A 20,733-nucleotide genomic window follows, 5' to 3' on the forward strand; every position below is an offset into this window, starting at 1 on the left:
GGGTTTCTCTTGGAAGAGATGTGCAACTGTGCATCCTGATTTTCAGGACCGGAATCATTTATCACAGATCTTATCAAACAGAGAAGTTGTCTTGTTTACTTTTCTTTTACTACTGTAAAATAGTGACATGTTTTATAATCTTCCTGCTGCTTCTCAGTCATTTCCCTTAGCTCCTTGCTAACTGTATTGCTTTGAAATTCGTAGCATTTTATTGCCATAACTTAGTGGAAATACTCCTATCTACCAGTTTTGAGCACTACCTGAAAACTCATCCTCTGCTCACCTGCCACTCCGTCTTGACTTTTCAATCACCTGCCTTGACTCCGAAACAGGATATTCAAAGAAATGCAGCTGTTTACAAGTCAGAGTCCTTTCTCTTCTCCTTTGTCAAAAGGATGGAGATTCAAAGGAGTTAGATAACTCCTTAACCAGACCCTTATACTGGTTGGCAGACAGGATTTTGCAGCCACTATCAGAAGGAAAGGATGACTCTTAGATGATGGAACATATGTATGGAGCTCAGAGGATGGAATAAAACCAACCTTTATTTTACCCACAGAAACCTATCAGTCCATTCTGAGATTTTTTCTACTTCTCTCCTTCTTCAGAGATCTCCTCATTGGCGTTAAGTGTCCAGCCTTGAAGTCTGGGGCTTGGACAACACGGTTTCTTCCAACAAAGAGAGCACTGTTGGACATATTGGCTCCTGGGGTAAAACAAGAGGAGCCAGGGGTGCTTCCATGTATGTCCAGAGGAGACATGCAGTGATGAGGGGGAAAGGAGGCCCACATTTCTTGGCCGCAATGAAAGGAACGGAATATGGGTATCTCCAAAGCAACAATACTGAGAAATCTCTATGGCACTAGTCTTTTCAATTCTATTAGGAATTTGTATCTGTTCAAAGGTGATAAGGCAGAACCACTTAAATATGGAATGGACTATGACATCTGGGCAGGTAATAAAACCAGCTACCAACTCAATCATTTTGCTGATTTCTTCCATGTCCTTTCCATTTTAGGAACCTCATCCCTCTTGATCTGTGACTGTCAATGAGAGTTAACTTGGTGCACTGTTCACATCTGAATCAAGAACTGTTATTGTACCTGCAATTCATCCCCGTATGTTTCTATTATTGTAAGTTTCCATGGTAAGATCCCTAAAACACAGGCTGTGTCCACAAAACAGTTAAATTCATGAAAAATAGACATTGAAACCAATGTTATATCTCCATTGTGATACCATTAATTGTTTTTCTCCCTGAGTCAACAGTTCCAGGCTAATTTAAGTGTCAAGATCAACTCGTATTTCTAGAAAACCTTAAAGAATCAATTGGAAGTAGTTTTCCAACATCATAATAGAGCCACCAAAAGGGTCAGATTCTAGGTAAATGTGCAATGAATGCTATTCCTCCATGTCAGCAAAAACCACTTAGCAAAATATAATAAAATAAAAATGTATAATATAGAAAAATAAAATTAAAACCCCATTCACAATAGAAACAAAACCCATAAAGTACCACAGAATATTTTAATGTCAAAGAACATATGAGCTTTGAGAAGAAAATCAATCAACTAACCAAACAAATGAACAAACAAAAATGGAGATGATGAAATGAAAGAAAACCTGAAAAAATGGAAACAAGACCTTCTTCTTTTTGGAAGGGAGAATATTTTTTAAAAACTGCTTGTACTCAAACTAAGTTATAGATTTGAAAATTTTCCAATAAAATACTATAGAATCTTTTTGAATGATACAATTATTTACCTTTTTGCATGATGGGGGCAAACACTGCCATTTGTGAAAAGATATTCTCAAGCTGTAATAATTAAAAGTCTGGCGCTGACACCAATCAATGGATTTAGAAGCTATTACAGAAATGGATACTATTATACATAAGAATCAAAAATAGAAGGAAGGCGACATGCTCAACAGGGAAAGAAAGGTTATTTAATAAATGGTATTTATGAAATGTGGAGAGCCTTAAAAGTTTCTGTTCAAGTCTACTTCTAGCACTGCAGTTAGTAATTAATTCTGTAGTAGTCGAAGAAAATTTAACAAGTAAAATATATCAACTAGAAGGAAATCTTTATTAGACCTCTGATGGAAGGGTACATTGTCAAAGCATATGAGTACATAAAAACGTTAACATTTAAAATTTAATAACAGTGTAAAACAAAATGAAGATGACAGAAAAAAAATATTTCCAATAAAAAATGGCAGATAAGGTGGTTTAACAGTTACTGATAAAGAACTTTAAAAAAAAAAAAAAAAAGCGAATCCTTAAAGATCCCAACATGGACAAAGGATTTGGAAAAACAGTTCTTGGGGAGGAACTAAACTGATCAATACACAAATAGAAAAATATTCATCTTTATTAGTTGCAAAAGAAATGTAGAGGCAAAGCATAAAGAGATTCAAATTTTGACCTATTGAATTAGCAAAGGATTTTAACCTGGCGTTCTCATGAATTTCTACTGGCATTGATCCTTTTATTTTGACAGGATATACTGGACTGCTGAAAGGTTTATGTCCTTTGAAACAGATTTTCAATTTTGAGGAGCTATGCTAGAGAAGAAAAACATTTTTGCGCAAACAGATTTATTGCTTCCTTATTTATAAAAAGATACAATAAAAAAAAATCAGTGTTTGGCTATAGCGAAACGTTAAGTAAAGTTTGGTATATTCAGATATTCAGCATACCAGACTGTATATATTTGTGATTACAAAGCTTATGAATACAAATTCAATTCACTGGTTGAATTGAATGGTGGTGAGTACTGATTTCTTTTTTGCATAGGCAGGCACCAGGAATTGAAGCTGGGTCTCCAACACAGCAGATGAGAACTCTGACACTGAGCCACCGTGGCCCACCTGTGAGTTTTGATTTTTAAAGATATAAGTAAAATATGTTATTTTGCAGAGAAAAAAGAAATACAAAAATCACACACACACACACACACACACACACACACACACACAAATATGTGAAATCCTACCACCCAGAGGCAATCAGTATTTATATTTTAGTTCATGTTTCTAACCTTATTTAATAATTTGAATAGGTCGTACATTCACATGGCTTTAAAACCAGAAGGTATAAACCAGTGTTGAGTGAAAAGTCTCCTTCTTGTGCTTATTCTGCAGGTGCCAGTTTCCCACTCATGTTCTTAGATTTTTAAATCCATTATGCATAATGCAAATACAAATCTAATTTCTTTCCTCCCTCTCAACGCAAAGGGTAGCACACCATACTCTGTGTTCTGCAACTTATTTTTTTTTAATTGAATGACATATCTAGGAGTCCTTTCCACACCAGTACTTAGAGAGCTTGCTCATCTCTTAATAGTTGCAGAGTACTCATAATACTGTCAGTTATTCAACCGGTCCTTTACTAATGTCCATCCTTTTTCTAGGTGACTGTTTTTCTTCATAGCTTTCTATAGTTTCATAATTACCTTTAATGCTTTTAATGAAAAAGGAAACAATTACAATTATTGGTTAGATTATGCAAACCATCAAAATCTGAAGATAATGATTAAAATTCACATATATTGACTTTCCAGTTTCAGGGATCATGCATAAACACAGAGTTATAGAAATCTTTAAAAGAGAAGACAAATTCCTGAAGAAATCTATTACCATGAAGGCAGCTCAAGCTTAAGTGACACAATATTATGAGAATAGTCTATGAAACAATCTACCAGCATTTTCAGAAATATTATGTTTAATACTTAGAGCCGGCCAGACTTTCTGGTAGAGATGTTAGTGAGGACAGGGTTGCACTGGGGTGACATGTTTTTAAATAGTTGAGAGGGCAAAGCACACTGCAAGATGTTCGGCATCCTGAAATGTCAGTTGGATATAAATTGAGAGCTGAATTTTTCTCAGAATGAAATGTTTTTCTAAAATTCTTTTCCTAAAAGGAAACTTAGGATAAACATCATGGGTAATTAAGAAGATAATTTACTACCATTTGTTTCAGCTATACGGGTGTGTAACAAACCATCCCAAAATATCGTAGCTCAACAATTCACTTTGAGAGTCAAAGGGCTAGATGATCAGTGACAGTTCTTCCAACCTTTAAGAGAATGTCAATTGTATACATGTTTCACAGCAACATGAGTAAATTCTCAAAAAGCAAAGGAGAGGAACATGGAATAGGTAGCCCCTAGTGGTCTCTTCCTGTCCTAAAACATAATGGCCACATAGGGGAATTTCTGTGACCCTCTATAGGGTTTATGAATACAATAAGGCAATAAGGCAGAGTATTCCACCTATGCAGAAGTGAAGTCAGGTAAGTGATGAAGCTGAACACCATGATTGTAGGAATTCTTTAAATGTCTTTTTTTTTTTTTTTTTTTTTACTATTTCTGTATTTGTTTACGAAGGGCCATATTCTATAGTCTTTGAAGAGTTATAAATGGTATCTACTCATTCCATATTGGCTTCAATCAGTCTCTTAGATTTAAGCCATGGCCCATGTGAGACATGGTCCTTACAATGATGCTAATTCCATATCCTTTGCAGTTTATGTTACATAACTGTTGACAGAAGAGCCGTAAGTAAAAAGATGTAAACCTCTTATTCAGAATATTCTATTGCAACAAACAGAAAAACATTAGAGTTGAATATGTGTCAGAACTCTTAGTTGCAAGTGACAGAAACACAACTCGAACTAGCTTAAGCAAAAAGGGGAGTCTATCGACTCCTATAACCAAACAGGAGGAAGAGCAGAAGTATAGATGAGTCTCGGGCACCACAGGACATAGGAACTAAGACATTGCCCAGACTTCTTTTTGTCTTACTCTCATCTCTGCTCCTCTGTGTGCTCCCCTGTTTCTCTCATCCTGCAGTTTGGCTTTTCTACAGAGCAGGATGTAACCTCAGAATCTCCTCTTGTCACCTTACCCCTTGAAAGGTACCATTCTTCTTCCTTCTGTTCCAAATGGAAAATTCCTGAGAGTGGACTCTGATTGTCCCAGATCAGATCACTTGTTCATCCATTAACCAAATCATTATTCCCAGAAGGAAGGGCTCTTAGATGTCAACTCTTAGTTGAATTCATGATTAGAGCATTTTTCAGGAGAAGGGAATTGTTGTCCCAGACAGGAAAAGAATAGGTAGGTATAGAGTATGGTTAATTATAGCGATCATTTCTTGAGTTCTATGTGTCAAACACTGTTCTAAGCCTTCACATGCATTAATTCCTTTAGTCCCTACAACAAATCTTTGAGGGAGTGTGGTGGTTTGGAACTGTATGTGTCCCAGAAAAATATGTCCTTAAACTTAGTCCATTCCTGTGCATATGAACCCATTGTAAGTAGGACATTGTGCTGATGTTACTTGAGTTAAGGTGTGACCCACCTCAATTACTGTTCTGGTTTGCTAGCTGCCAGAATGCAACACACCAGAGATGGATTGGCTTTTAACAAAAAGGGGATTTATTTGGTTAGTTCTTCAGAGGAAATGCAGCTAACTTTCAACTGAGGTCCTTTCTTACGCAGGAAGGCACAGGGTGATTTCTGCTGGCCTTCTATCTAGGCCTCTGGTTTCCAACAACTTTCCCCCGGGGGTAATTCCTTTCTGCATCTCCAAAGGTCTGGGCTGAGCTGCTTGGGCTGTGCTGTTGAGCTCTCTCATTTAAGCACCAGCCAATTAAATCATTCATTGCAGCAGGCACACCTCCTAGCTGACTACAGATGTAATGAGCAACAGATGAGGTTCATGTAGCATTGACTCATGTCCACAGCAACAGAACTAGGTGCCTTCACCTGGCCAAGCTGACAACTGAGTCTAACTACCACAATTAGGGTGGGTTTTAATACTATAATTGAAGCCCTTTATAATAGAATGAAATTCAGATAGATAGAGAGAAAACCACAGAGGGAGCTGCCAGAAGCTGAAATCCATAAAACCCTGAAGAGAAGGGAGAGGTCAGAAGACCCACCATGTGCTGTGCCATGTGACAAGTGAAGGAGGAAGGATTGCAGGCAGCCAGCCCCAGCACCCCAGTCTTCAGGAAGAAAGCATCGCTGTGATGACATCTTGATTTGGCCTCAATACTGTGAGCTGATAAATTCCCATTGTTTAAGTCAGCCAATTGCATGGTATTTGCTTGAGCAGCCAAGGAAACTAAAACAGGCAGTATTGCCTCACTTTACACTCTAAGTTCCTAAGCTTTTTAAAATATATATATATTGATGGGTCCTTTTGATTTTCCTTGCCCAGGGTTCTTAGGAGGCTCTCTTTCTGTTGCCCCAAATTTCTTCAGTCCCTACCATCAAGCCAAAACAGAGGGACATGAGTGTGACCACATGGATATTACAATGTGGGCCAACATTACTTCCGAAGGGTGTGAGTCCCACTAAAACAAGCCCACAATGAGAAATGATTCCATCAGAAGCAAAGCATTCAAATTCAAAAGACAATTCTGGGTAGAGGATGAATAATTAATTAGCTAAGGGATGCTAACAAAAAAATGGAACTTTGTAGATAAATGGAACAATTTACATGGAAAAATAAGCCAACCAAATCAACAAACTGACTGACTCTCGACCAGCTGGGAGTCGGCATATTGGCTGCTAATCTGGAAAATTATTTTGACGGTTTTAAAAAATTGATGACAGTGAAAATGAATATTGAAAGAACTGTTTAGACCCTAAGATAACAATATCAAGAAGAAAAGGCAAAAAGAGGATAGCAGTAAGACAAAACCTAGCATGTCCCACAAATAACAAGATCAAATTGGCTCATTAAGGGTTGTGCATTTTGGAAAATGGTGCTAATTTTTATTTTATTTTTTCTAATATTTATAGAGTAAGTGCTGAAATTGAAATATGGGTTTGGATTTTAAATGCACATAAAATATATTTAAAAGAAGAAGTAGATTGGCCACCTTCAAATGTGGCCTTTTGAATAACATTAGAGAAATTTGCTTTGTGTAAGTTTTAGTCCAGGCAAAATACAAAGATTCTAAATGTCAATAAAGCAGAGCAATTCATGGATCAAATCATTTGATTGCATCAAAATAAAAAACTGAACAATTCGTCATTTTAAGCAATCAGCCAAAGATATTCAAATTATATTATACTAAATTGTACATATAATTATAATATAATATAATAATTATATTTATAATAAATTATATATACTGCCTAGCCCCCAAAGTATTTTTCCCCTTGTCTGAGATTGGCCAATATTGAAAACCATACCTTTCCTAAGAAATATGCTGAAAGAAATGTTTTGATGGATCTTTCTAGATCATGTAGCTATAGCCATAACTGCGGCTTGGTGATGAGAGCTACCTTTGATTGAATGCATACTGCATATCACGCACCTTTCTAAATAGTTTACATGCTTATTTTCAGTTAATCATTACAGATGACAGATTTTACATATGAGGAAACTGAGTCACAGGGATAGATATTAAATAACTTGTTCAGAATAACATGTTTAGTGAATGGTGGAGATGGGATTTGAATCAGGCAGTACGACTCCTGCTCCAAAATCCCCAGGGTTTTAGAGCTGTAGTGAAACAAGGGCAGGGAATTAATAAACCTGGGAGTAACCTTGGCAACCAAAGAAAGAAACCGGAAGAATTGTTGACATACCCAATTCATTGTGTAATCTGCTGCTCCAATTTTCCTCTTTCTACTTACAATCTTTCTTTTGCTATTGCTACTATTAAAAAGCAAATGAACTATCCAAATAATCTACCCTACAACTAACAGAACAAAAAATCCTATATTTCCATTTAAACGGCACAGTTTGGTCACTTGGTACACAGGGAGTCCCTGTTTTAAAAACCCGGTCTCTTGTCGCCATCTTCAGGAAGAGATGCAAAAATCTCCTTTATTTATCTTATACTGTCCATTTTAACACCTCCATGATTCAACCAGAGATAATGTACAGAGATAAAAATAATTAAAAAACAAGTTTCTTAATGTATGTCTTATTTTGCCAGACTGCTATGAGAAACACCATGCAATGCATTAGCTTAAACCATAGGAATGTATTGACTCAATGTTGAACCTAGAAGTCCAAAATCAACATACTAGCTAAACTTGCCTTCTCCCCCAAATCTATAGCATTCTGATGCTGGCTGCCAGCAATCCTTGGGTTTCCTTGGAGTTACATTGACTCCAGTTTCATGGGGATGTCCTCTCCTTTGTTGCTTCTATGATTTCCATGTTCTCTTTATAAGGTCTCCAATAATCTAGATTAAGGCTCACCCTTATTCAGTTGGGCCACACTTTAACTAAGACTAACATCTTTAAGAGGTCATAATTACAATGGGTTCACTCACAGGAATGTGGATTAATTTTAATTTTAAAATCCATCTTTTCCTCTGTGAATAATGTCTAGGTTGGGGTACATAATTCAGTCCACCACAATGCACTTTGTGGCAGCCCATTCTTTCAAGAGAGTCCAAAAATTAGACTATGATTTAGAGAAAGTTGATTCTTATGTTTTTAAAGAAAAGTTTGGTGTCTTCATCACGTTCTAATTTATTGAACTTTGTTTCTTTGTAAAATATACCTGTAAGCTTGATCCTTGCTTTCTAAAGATTTATGTTCAAAATGGAGAGGACTGTTGCCTCTTAATTTCTTTCCAAGGTTCTTTCTGTTGGCATGGAACCCCTCTTGCCTCTGCATTCCTTAATTTAGAGGTGTGGCGTGGGATTAGCTGTGCTGGAGTTAGCTCTTTTGCCGAGACCCTCTCTATCTTGCTCACTGCATTATCCCAGCACCCAGCACATTTCCTGGCCCATTTTAGGCACTCAACACATGCCTAATGAATGTTTCCCTTCTTCTGTTCCATAACAAATCAACATTTACTGTGTAATTTTGCAGATAACCTAGATTAAACCAAAAATTCTTGTCAGGCCTAGCCAGTTTGTCTTATCAGTGATTGAAATAAGCTTTCTCCAAGGCAATCCAGCTTCCTGGATTTAAAGGAAAAAAAATATCTTTTTTATTCACAGGGCTTAAAATTTCACTATGAACAATTCATTTTATAAGTGAGACTCTTTTAAGGATCTATTAAAATGTTCACCCGTCATAGGAAAATTGGCATCTTGAATGTTATAAACTATGCATTTGTCTGGGATGAAGGCAGTGGTCTCTTCAGGACTATCATAAGAATTGAGAAAGGTGATTGGAATGTGGTAAGGAAATGTAAGCATTTCTATTTACAGCCTCTTTAAAATGTCTTTGTTTTGTGTGTGATTTATAAGATACATACTTATTAATAAGTAGTACATGAATAAAATATATTGTTAGGTAGTTATACAAGCATTGAGGTATTCACTCAAAAATTTTACTAATAAATTTGAAGAGCACTGTTTAAAACATGGACTTTGGACTCAGGTCTAAACTTAAAGTCCAGCTTCACCATTTACAGGCTGTGGGGAATTGGACAAATTATTTAATCTCTGTAAGTTTTTATTTCCTCTTTCATAAAATGGGGGATAGTATTACTTTTGTAAGATGGAGGTGAGAATTGAATGCGTTGTCTGCAAAGTGGTTGGCCTTGGCCTGGAAAATATTAACTGCTCAGTCAATAGGGACGGCTTCCTGGGGATGTGAACTGGGGTAGCTCGGGGCCCCATGCTGAGAGGGGCCCCACAAATTACGTAGCATATCTGGGTAAAGGGTCAGTCTCACCATTGGCCTAGCTAAATTTACCATCCCAATTTTCTTAGCTCAGTTATCTAAAGGTTTGTACTCTTTGGTCCACATCACTATTCAGGGTTCTTTAGTCCACAAAAATACACCCTGGAGGATGAGCACAGTTTTTTTTTTAATAGATTTTTTTTTTATTGAACTACAACTCACATACCATAAAATTCACAAATTTAAAGTGTACAATTCAGTTGATTTAAGTATATTCAAAGGGTTAGCTCAGTCTTTTTTTAAAGAGCCATATGTTGGAGCAAATAACCCAACTCTAACGTGTTTTCATCACTTTCCAAAGTAGGAGTTTGGGCCATCGTAAGTAACAGAAACTTTGAAGATCCTATTCACAGATGGGCTCAGATCCACAGGACCAGGGGTTAGGATTTGTGTACGTCTTTGTGGAGAACATGATTCAAGCCATAACAGTTCTATTATGTTCATTTCACAGATAAGGAATTGAGGCTCAGAGACATTATGTAAACTGCCCAAGGCAAAGTAAGGATTTCAATTTAGGTAGTCTGGCTCCAGAGTCCTGTTTCTGTTCTGAAAGGGCTCCCCCCTCAGACTATTCCATGATACTTTCTGTGTAGTATTATCAATCCCTACCCACAGAAGTACTCAGTTACTACCTGTCTCAATATACAAACAATCAAGTAGTTGTCATGAACACTCAAGAATTATCTTGGTAGCTAACTTAACGTCCTTTAATAATAAAATTTAGGTATCTCTGAGATAGCTTCCAGAATCCTATGATTCCTAGGTGGAAATTATTATAACTTCTCCTTCAGTATAAGCTTGAATAATGTTTCAGAAAACATATCTGAAGGCAGCACAAAATTATTAACAATTGGTATAGGAACCTACCTAGCAGTGAGATTGCTGCATATCCTTAAAGTTTTGAAATACAAATTAACACCTCGTAAAGGAAATTCTAATTGTTCTTACTATCAAACACCAGAGAAACTTTATTACCTAAGAAAGGAGTAAAAATTGGAAGAAATGTAGTACAGCTTAGTGTAATAGGAAATTTATTATATCTAGAAGGACATACCATAAATTGTCGAAAATTGTAATAATGCATATAGGTTATTTCTTGGTTTAGGTTTTATATTAATTAGCATACAGGGTCACTTGGGGGGAAAATATAATGAAGTGAGACTCAGGGGTCCAAATCTAACAATTAGATGTTATTCTGATTATAATCGACTTAAATCACCCATTGAAAGTATGTCATAAGTTATTAGCTGTATAACTAATTTCTGACATTCTCTCTCTTTGAGATTAGAGCGCTTACGTAAGTATTTCAACAGAGGCTTTATTAGAAAGGAACAGTATGACTGAAATATTACCAAGAGAAGAAATAAAGAATTATTACCAGGACTAATGACTGGATTAAGAAATATAAAATAATGTGCTGAAGTTGAAGATGTATATACATTTCAAGTTGGTAAACTAGACTACATAGTCATAGTTTGTTAAATTTGAAAGACTCTAGATATCTAGGAATTCTTTAAGAATAGGTCGTTTTCAGGTATGGATTAAAGAGGTCTTTTCTCACTTATGTCAGCAGGTTCTTTTCTAATATCTCCACTTGTGATTGTTACGTTTATGTGTCACCTTGGCCAGGTAATGGCCAATGTCTAGTCAAGCAAGCACTGGCCTAACTGTTAATGCAAGGACATTTCGTGGCCTTAAATCATCAGTAAGTTGATTGCATCTATGACTGATTACATTTACAGTCAAATAAGGAGAGTGTCTTCAGCAATGAGAGACATTTAATCCAATCAGCAGAAGGCTTTAAAAGGGTGAGTCAAAAAAAAGAGAATCTCTCTATTTCAGCCAGGCAGCCTCTTCTGTGGAATTCACCAAAGACCTTCATTGGAGTTGCCAGCTTGAGGTCTGCCCTACAGAATTTGGACTTGTGCATCCCCTCAGTTGTGTAAGACACTTTTATAAAAATTTCATATTTACAGATTTCTCCTTTATCCCATTGGTTCTCTTTCCCTAGATAATCCTGTCTAATATACCATTGATTAGAGAATACAGAGGAACCCCACCTTCAATAAAAATCATGGAACCCTTTCACTGATTTGATCTTTTCTTGGACTGCCCATCACACCTCAATAGAGCCTCTTTATCCTTTGTTACAAGTAATGTTTGAAAAGTAATGGGCAACAACAACAAACTTTTAAAAGAAAAGTTTTAAATGACTGATACATGCCCATACATTTTAACAACACTATTTTGTATTTTCTAACATGACTTACATCATTTACCCAAAATGTATAATATCCCTATAAAAACTTTAAACTCAGGATAAGTTCTGGATAATAGATTAAAACCATGAACTTTAATTTTAAAATCCATCCTTTCCTCGGTGAATAAGAAATCACTTATGCTCAAAAAGTGGCATTTCAGGAACCAAATAGTTAGAAATTATCAGTATATATGATATATAGGAAATCTACATGTGATAACCAAGTAAAATGTGCCAAACATTGCTTTTATTTTTATTTTAAAGCTTTGAGATATAATTTATATGCCATACAACTTACCCATTTAAAGCGTACAATTCAATGATCTCAACTTCCCTGGCTATTTAGGAAATGCCAATCAAAACCACAATGAGATATCATCTCACACCCACCAGAATGGCCATTATCAACAAAACAGAAAATGACAAGTGCTGGAGAGGATGTGAAGAAAGAGGCACACTTATTCATTGTTGGTGGGAATGTCAAATGGTGCAACCGCTGTGGAAGGCAGTTTGGCGGTTCCTCAAAAAGCTGAATATAGAATTGCCATATGACCCGACAATACCATTGCTAGGTATCTACTCAAAGGACATAAGGGCAAAGACACAAACAGACATTTGCACACCAATATTTATAGCAGCATTATTTACAATTGCAAAGAGATGGAAACAGCCAAAATGTCCATCAACAGATGAGTGGCTAAACAAACTGTGGTATATACATACAATGGAATATTATGCAGCTGTTAAGACAGAATAAAGTTATGAAGTATATAACAACATGGATGGAACTTGAAGACATTATGCTGAGTGAGATTAGCCAAAAACAAAAGGACAAATACTGTATGGTCTCACTGATATGAACTGACATTAGTGAATAAACTTGGAATATATCGTTGGTAACAGAGACCACCAGGAGATAGAAATAGGGTAAGATATTGGGTAATTAGAGCTGAAGGGATACAGACTGTGCAACAGGACTGAATACAAACTCAGAAGTGGATAGCACAATATTACCTAACTATAATACAATTATGTTAAAACACTGAATGAAGCTGCATGTGAGAATGATAGAGGGAGGAGGACTAGGGTCATAAATGAAATCAGAAAGAAAGATAGATGTTAAAGATTGAGATGGTATAATCTAGGAATGCCTAGAGTATATAATAATAGTGACTAAATGTACAAATTTTAAAAATGTTTTTGCATGAGTAAGAACAAAGGAATGTCGTTATTACAGGGTGCTGAAAATAGATGGTAATTAATATATTTAAATGTTACCCTATGTGTGAGACTAAAGCAAAAAATGTTTATTTGGTACAAAATTTATATTTTGACTAGTGCATTTCCTAGTATAACTTATGTAGATAGTTTGATTGAACATCATAAGTACTTGGAATCTCAGGTAGGACATGAGATTTTGTTGGTTCGTCCAGAGTGATGCTCCAAAGAATCCCAGAGTGATTCGATCAGTAAGTGGAAAAGTATTTGCAAAGCCCCCTTTGGGGAATGGTGAGAACAGGGAGAAATTCAACTTCCCCAAGTTGAATTCTTGATATTCTCACAAGCAGTTTGGACAACCAAAGCTACAGGCTGAACCCCCAGTCTTAGGGGTTGTTCATATGAAACTTAACCCCACCAAGGATAGGTCAAGTCTACTTAAAATTTAGGCCTAAGAGTCACCCCCAAGAGAGCCTCTTTTGTTGCTCAGATGTGGCCTCTCTCTCTAGCCAAGACAACAAGCAATCTCACCACCCTCCCTCTGTCTACGTGGGACATGACTCCCAGGGGTGTGGACCTTCCTGGCAACTTGGGACAGAAATCCTAGAATGAGCTGAGACTCAGCATCAAGGGATTGAGAAAAACCCTAGAATGAGCTGAGACTCAGCATCAAGGGATGTCTCCAAGACAGTAGGGAGAAATGGGCATACCACTTCCCTTTTAATTAAAAAGATACGAAGGAGAAAGCAACAAATATTCACAAGTCTCACTGCTCCAGAGACAATGAGAAAAGCTTTTGGTGAACTACCCTACAATATCTCCACGCATAGATTAAGTTGGATGCATAGAAAGATTGAATGTAAAGAAACAATTTTATGAGAATGGGTTATTAGACCCACTTAAAAAAAATAAAGTCTCAATAAATTTACTTCATTAAAAAGAAACTGAAATGAAACTGAAGAATGAACTTGAAATAATTTACTCCCACATTAAATTCATTCAGTGCTCACCATCCATTTCTTTACTATGACTTCTAGCAGAAACTTCTGGTCAACCCCAACAATACTTTTCCATTTTTTTTTTTTTTTTTGGCAAAAAAACCACAAAAAAACCTTCCTAATTTTAAATGTATGCATTGCCCACCAGAATATAGTATATAATCCAAGTTTCCCTTGCAGCTAGATGTATTCTGGTAACGAGGTTCTGACCAATGGGACGTAAGCAAAATTGCATGAAATTTACAGAAAATATCCTTAAAGGGAATAGGTATGCCCATCTTCTCCCTGCTAGCTGGGATGCAAATTAATTGCTGAAGTTTGAGCAGTCATCTTAGACCATGAAGTGGCAGATATGTGGTGAATGTATATAGCAACAAGATAGGAAAATTCTGGGTATCTGACAATTTCTTGAAGCTGCTTTACAAGGCCTAAACTGCCTACTTCCACACATTTTATGTGTGAAATTTCTACCATCTTTAAAGCCTTGATTATTTACAGTCTATAAGTCATTTGTAGTTAAACTTCATTATAACTGTCATTAGTACTATAAAATGACCTCATGTTTTTCAATGTTTGAGAATGCCTGCCTGCTGTACGTATTCTTGAACATCAATTTGGCCGTATTAATTCTGATGTTATACTTTCTTCCTACTTTGAACTTAATAGACACTGCTTCATTTTCTGGAATTGAAAAAAATGAATGCCGAGGACTGAACCCAGCCTGATTCCCTCCACCTTCCTTTTTTTTTTTGTTTTTTGTTTTTTGCTCTCTAGATCCCTGAAAAACTTACCCCAGTCTTTTTATAATGAAAAATTTCAAACATCCAGGAGAAGTTGAAAAAGATTTAGATCCAGCAATTGCTAATAGTTTTCCCAATTTGCTTTCTCGCTCCCTTTATATTTGTGTGTGTATACATTTTTTCCTGAATCATTTGAAGGTATGTTGCAGATATGTTTTACTTTTAAATCCTTCAAGATGCATTTTTTAGAATAAGATTTTTCCTAGTATAAGAGTTTCTTCTATGTAAAATATTATCACACATAAGAAAATTAACGGTAATTTCCTAGTATCCCATCCATATTCAAATTTCTTGTTTTTCTCTTTTTGTTGTAATTTTCTTGTTTCATTTATTTTTGATGAAGACAGACTACTTGTGTTGCATATCATCCTACTGGCTTTACCTGACGGTAGGTATCAATTAATTTGTGGTATCAATTAACTTGTTTGCCTATCCCAGTATTTTCTATAAATTGATAGTTGTAAAGATGTGGGTAAAATAAAATTATTTTATACTGCATCACACCAGGAGGCATGTAATGTGAGGCTGTTCTGCTTCTAGTGATACTAAATTTGGTCATTTGCTTGAGATGGTAACCTCCAGATGTCTCCCTTTAAAGGTACATAATTTATGGGATGTATGTTTGGCATTATGGGAATATCTTTTCATTTAATCACTTTAGTATATATTGATGATCCTTGGCTGAAACAATTAATTTGAGAAGATTTTCTATTATTCTGCATTAGTTAGTATTGATAGGTAAAACAGCTTTCCCCTCATCAACTGGAATAAATTTCAATTCTTCCAAAAAGGGAGGGTAAATTCTTACATATTTCCCTTTAATTACTGGTTGAGGAGTTGGTGTGATATCTTCTACCAAAGCTGGCAAATGATTTAAAAGACATTACTTATCCCTGAAGTTAAATAATTTAGACAGGATATGCCTCAATGGAGATCCTATATCAAAATTTTTTCTGGTACACAATTATGTCATTTCAATGTGCAGATTCAGTTATGATATCCCTCTATTTCTTTTTTAAAAATATTTTTATTGACAAATCTTCACACAGTCCATACATGGTGTACAATCAGTGGCTTATAATATCATAACCTAGTTGTGTATTCATCCCCACGATCAATTTTAGAACATTTGCATCACTTCAGAAAAAGAAATAAAAAAAAAACTCATCCATTCCATACTCTTTACCCCTCCCTCTCTTCGACCACTAGTATCTACCCAATTTATTTTAGCCCTTATCCCCCCATTATTTATTTTTATCCATTTTTTTTACTCATCTGTTCATACCCTATATATCCCTTTATTTCTAAATATTTTTTTCTGTTCCATTTGTTGGTTTCTCTAATTTAGTGATCTATATGTTGGGTTAGCTTTGTTCTGCATCATCTACTTGTCTTTTTCCTCTGTATCACTTCTGATAATTTCTAGTTTTCCCTTGAAGCTGGTAATTTGATTTCCATTTTTTTCTGTTTCAAATTTATACATTAGATCTCTAATCATGCTTATATTTTTGAATTTTTACTTAGCTTGAATTTTGTTTTTATCATACATCTTCAACCTCTTGATATTATGAATTCATATTGTATCTAAATTCTTCCGTAGATAATCTTCCAGGCTGGGTTCTTCATCTATCCTTTGCATATAATCTGTCTTTCAGGATTCTGTTTTGCTTTTGCTACGCCCTTTCTTTATCTTTCTTATGTTTTATAGAGGCAGTAGATTATTTAGCCTGATACAATGTGTATTCATCCTTCTTGACATTCTTCCCCCCTTATCTGAGGATGAATTGATCTCAGAGCTACATTTTGGTGGCTAGATATTGTTGTTGTTTTGGCAAGGGCAGGCTCCAGGAATCAAACCTGGGTCTCTGGCGTGGCAGGCGAGAATTCTGCCATGAGCCACCATTGCCCGCCCGGCTAGGTATTGTTTTATGCCCACTTTTCTGAAACTCGAGGTTTTCTTAAGTAGGGAGAAGGGTGAGCTCTTTTGGGACAGCATAGCTCTTACAAGGTGGCAGGGCTTTGCTCTCTTTGAGATCCTATGAAGTGTTCAGAGCCCTTTCCTTGTAGCTAAAAGTGTATTTCACTCCAATGGACTGGCTTATTTAAAGTCCACCCAGTGCTGTGATAATAGCAAGCCCTAATGAAACTTTCCATTTTCCACTTGAGATCCAAGGTAATACCTAGGGTCTCCTTTTCTCAAAGTACTTGCCTCACCCCGCCCCCTCCCCTGGTAGTAACCTGTTTACTTAAGGATTTCTTCTAAGTACAGCCATCATAAACATGCCTGGACTACCTCCAGGATTTTGTGAGAAATAACATTTTATCAAGTTTAAGTCACTCCTATTTTGGGTTTTCCAGTCACTCACAGATGAACACCATCTAATATGCCATCCTTATTCTTAGTAGTTATAGACTCTCGAGCCAGTATACCTGAGCTCAAATCCAAACTCTCACTACTATGGTGCGTCTTTGAGGAAGCTACTTAAACTTCGTCTTTGCCTTACATTCCCTATTTGTAAAATAAGGAAATAAGAGTGCTTACTTCATAGGAATATTATTGGGATGAGGATTAAATGATGATACATGCAAACATCATTTATAGTGCCTAAACCATAGGCACTGTAAAACATATAATTAATATTTATATATAATGCTTTACAAATTATTAACTTTTTGCTTATGTATATTTTTTTGCTTCATTCTCACAATTATCCTGTAAGATGAGCATTTATTTTATTAAATGAAGAGACTAAGGATCAGACGGTTTAGGGATTTGCCTAAGGTTACTTATAAGTGACAGAGCCAGATTTATTCCTCCAACTCTTTTTACTGACGGTACAATCTGGTTCAGCATGGTGGTCATTAATTATGACAATAAAGATAATTTAGGAAATGAGCAAGTCATGTTACATCCATTTCTTTTTGTCAACATACTTTTTCATTTTCTCTGGAATATGTCCCTTTCTTTCTGGCCTCACGCCTTGACTACTACTGTTTTTGTTAGTACCTTCAAGAAAAGAAAGATTCAATGGCTCTCCATTGATTCAAGGATACAGTCTAAACCTCTAGGATCAGCTCTTTTCACAATCTAACTTTCAGCTTCACCTTTCCCTTCTTATTTTACATGAATTCTCTCTTGCACCAAACTGGGTTAGTTTATTCAAAGTCTCTAATTCTGTTTAGAAATTTAAACATCCACTTTTTCTTTTTGCTTATTCCACAGAACCATCTATAATGCTCTTTCAACTTAGCTTTACTTATCTCAGTTCTACCTATCTCACAAATTTCTAGTTCTTCCATGAAGCCTTTTCTGACTTATTATAGCTAGAAAATTTTTTCTTCTTCTGAGTTCCTGTATAGAATTTGTCTCTCTATAATTCATTTGGTACTGTTTTATGCCATGACATTGTTGGTCATCTATGTATTTGCACATGTCTTAAAATTTTTCAGGCCATGGTTTATTTTTGGTAGTGCCCTTGTGGTGCTTCCTCACAAATGTATAGAGTGTTTCCCTAAAAAGAAAAATGAGACCAATTCACAATTGCTACTATACATATTCTCACACTTCCAGAATTCTGCAGGTTACCAGACAGAGGGCTCTACTAAGGCTTGAAGGAGTTGAAAAATCGAATAATCAATTACATTGGGAAGGTAGAAAGGGAGGGATTATTCCAAATGTCCAGTCCATCACGCCTTTGCAGCATCTTAAACACTAGGATTTTGAAATCTCCTCCCAAAGGCCAGCTATGGCCCCAATGTGACAACAGGCTACTTGAGAACGCAGTGGGATTCACAGTTCAACACGGGCAGTTTTAAGAGAAATGTCACCGGCTTCTGCTTTACATAACCTCCCCGCAGGGTCAAGGTTAGCTGACAGTAGCGTGAACACCTTCACACTTGCAAAATCTGGTTGTCCTTAAATACCCAAGTCCGCTAACTTAGGAGGTGAGCAATGGTTCTTATATAGGGCAGAGTGAGACCCCAATCCCAGACACCAGTATAATGTCTTCCTACCCTTGACTGAAGTAGGAAACAAACTTAAGCTTGAGTGATCCAAGCGAGGACGTCGACTATGGAACACCTCAGGGGGCTGCTGCAAAAGAAATTCTCAGCTTGATCGGTAGAGTTGGTCTCCATTCCAACTCTTCCGCTCTTCTTCACGGATACGCTAGCCTTAGTCGCTAGGACGTGCCGGCGCCCGGGGAACGCAGACGTTCCTCACCGGGAGAACCGCAGCCTCTGGTAACGCCCGCCGCGGCTGAGCTACGACCCCTCCTCTGGCCGCGCGGAATCTTGGGACTTGTAGTCCCGTTCCGCGCGCTCCTCACAGAAGCGGCCCGGAGCGGACTACATGCCCCAGGATGCTTAGGGGACGAGGCAACTCGGGCGGACAGAGAGAGAGGGGGCGACCCCGACCCTCGGGGCGTCGCCGTTTCCAAGTGCCGCGATCTCACCTGGTAACCAGACTTTGAGATTCCCGAAAGCGGCGCAGTGGCCACGCCCCTGGATCCCTGACTGGAGGAAGAACGGGTCTCCCGCGGCGCCCCAGCGGCGAAGCCCAGCCCCAGGTACTGGAGGCGAGGAGGAGCCAGCAGGCAGAGGATTTCACTCCGCGGTGCGGGACCCGGGACGCGCTGGCGGCGCCCGGTCGGAGCACAGGTTGGAGGCGGCGGGAGCGGGAAGCTCCGCGGGGAACGCTGGGTCGGGTGTGGGAGGAGCGCGGGACACGGCCGGGACGTCAGTGAGCGTAGCCCCGGGGTCCCTGGGGGTGGCATTCCCTGGACCAGCGAAGGCCGTTGTGCGGGTGTCGGGGGGCGGGGCTCGCTTGTCCCCCAGCGACCCTTCCTCATGATGGCGTTAAATAAGGCAGGACCCGCTAGCCGACGGGACCCCTAGCTAGGCAGCGCAGACCTTTCTGGGGAGAGGGACACGATTTTTGCCACTTGTTAATTATTTAATTTTTTCCGGACTGGGAGCGTTTGTAGGTAGTGCGCTCTCCTCTTTCCAACTGCACTCGTGCCTCGTTTCCTCCGATTCAGAAAATCTTTTATGACGCTTGCGATTAGAGTTACTAATTAGCGAGAACCGATAAGTTCCTTAAGGATTTTTTTTCCCGCGAAGAGAGGGTCCACGAAGGAGGAGGATATGAATTTTAAAAACATACCCTAAAACTAACGGGGCAGCGTCTTAAAAAAATGACTATTGCATATTCGCCTTGGCTTTATATGGGGAAACGGCAAATATTCTTTCAAATCACAGCAGCAACCAATAGCCAGCAGCATGGGGGCATATTTCCTATCATTCAGGAGATAGATCAGGAGGGGGACACGGGGAATGATTTAATTTTTAAACACTGAATTTAGTTTAGGGACCATTTTATTGAACTAGGTAACTTATGCAAAAATCTGTTTTCTTCTTCCTCTCTCTCTCATCCTGGTTTTAGACAGTCAGTTGGGTCCAAGGACGGCGATGGCAAAGCTTACCCTGATTCTCTGTACCTGCCAAGCTGGCCCAGAATAAATCCCGCTGCCTGCTGCGAAGCCCCCGCGCGCCGCAAACTTAAGTGCGCGCCCGGGGTAATCAGTGTTTGGATATGCAGAGCCTTGATTTAAAAGGCGGGGTGACCCCCGCAAGAACCTCTCCCGGGGGCCGAAGCCCGCAGGTGCAGTAAGGAGCGTGCGCGCGCGGGTGCTGGCGCCCCCGAAGCCGCCTCGCGGGGAGAGAGGGAGACCCGGCGGCCGTCGGGGTCTGGCGGCCACGCACCGGCGGCGGCGGTGGATGAT

At 38.1% G+C, this 20,733-nt stretch overlaps 1 long non-coding RNA gene across 1 annotated transcript; it reads left to right on the forward strand.

The window, feature by feature from the left end:
- The first annotated feature begins 587 nt into the window (after window positions 1-587).
- LOC143661529 (uncharacterized) lies at window positions 588-11,844 on the forward strand. The gene is made up of 3 exons (XR_013164659.1): window positions 588-1,134; window positions 2,798-2,873; window positions 11,517-11,844. It is a non-coding gene; the product is annotated as an uncharacterized LOC143661529 (long non-coding RNA).
- The last annotated feature ends 8,889 nt before the right edge of the window (window positions 11,845-20,733 follow it).

The sequence above is a fragment of the Tamandua tetradactyla genome, chromosome 17 (genome assembly GCF_023851605.1).
Source record: "Tamandua tetradactyla isolate mTamTet1 chromosome 17, mTamTet1.pri, whole genome shotgun sequence".
NCBI classification, from domain to species: domain Eukaryota; kingdom Metazoa; phylum Chordata; class Mammalia; order Pilosa; family Myrmecophagidae; genus Tamandua; species Tamandua tetradactyla.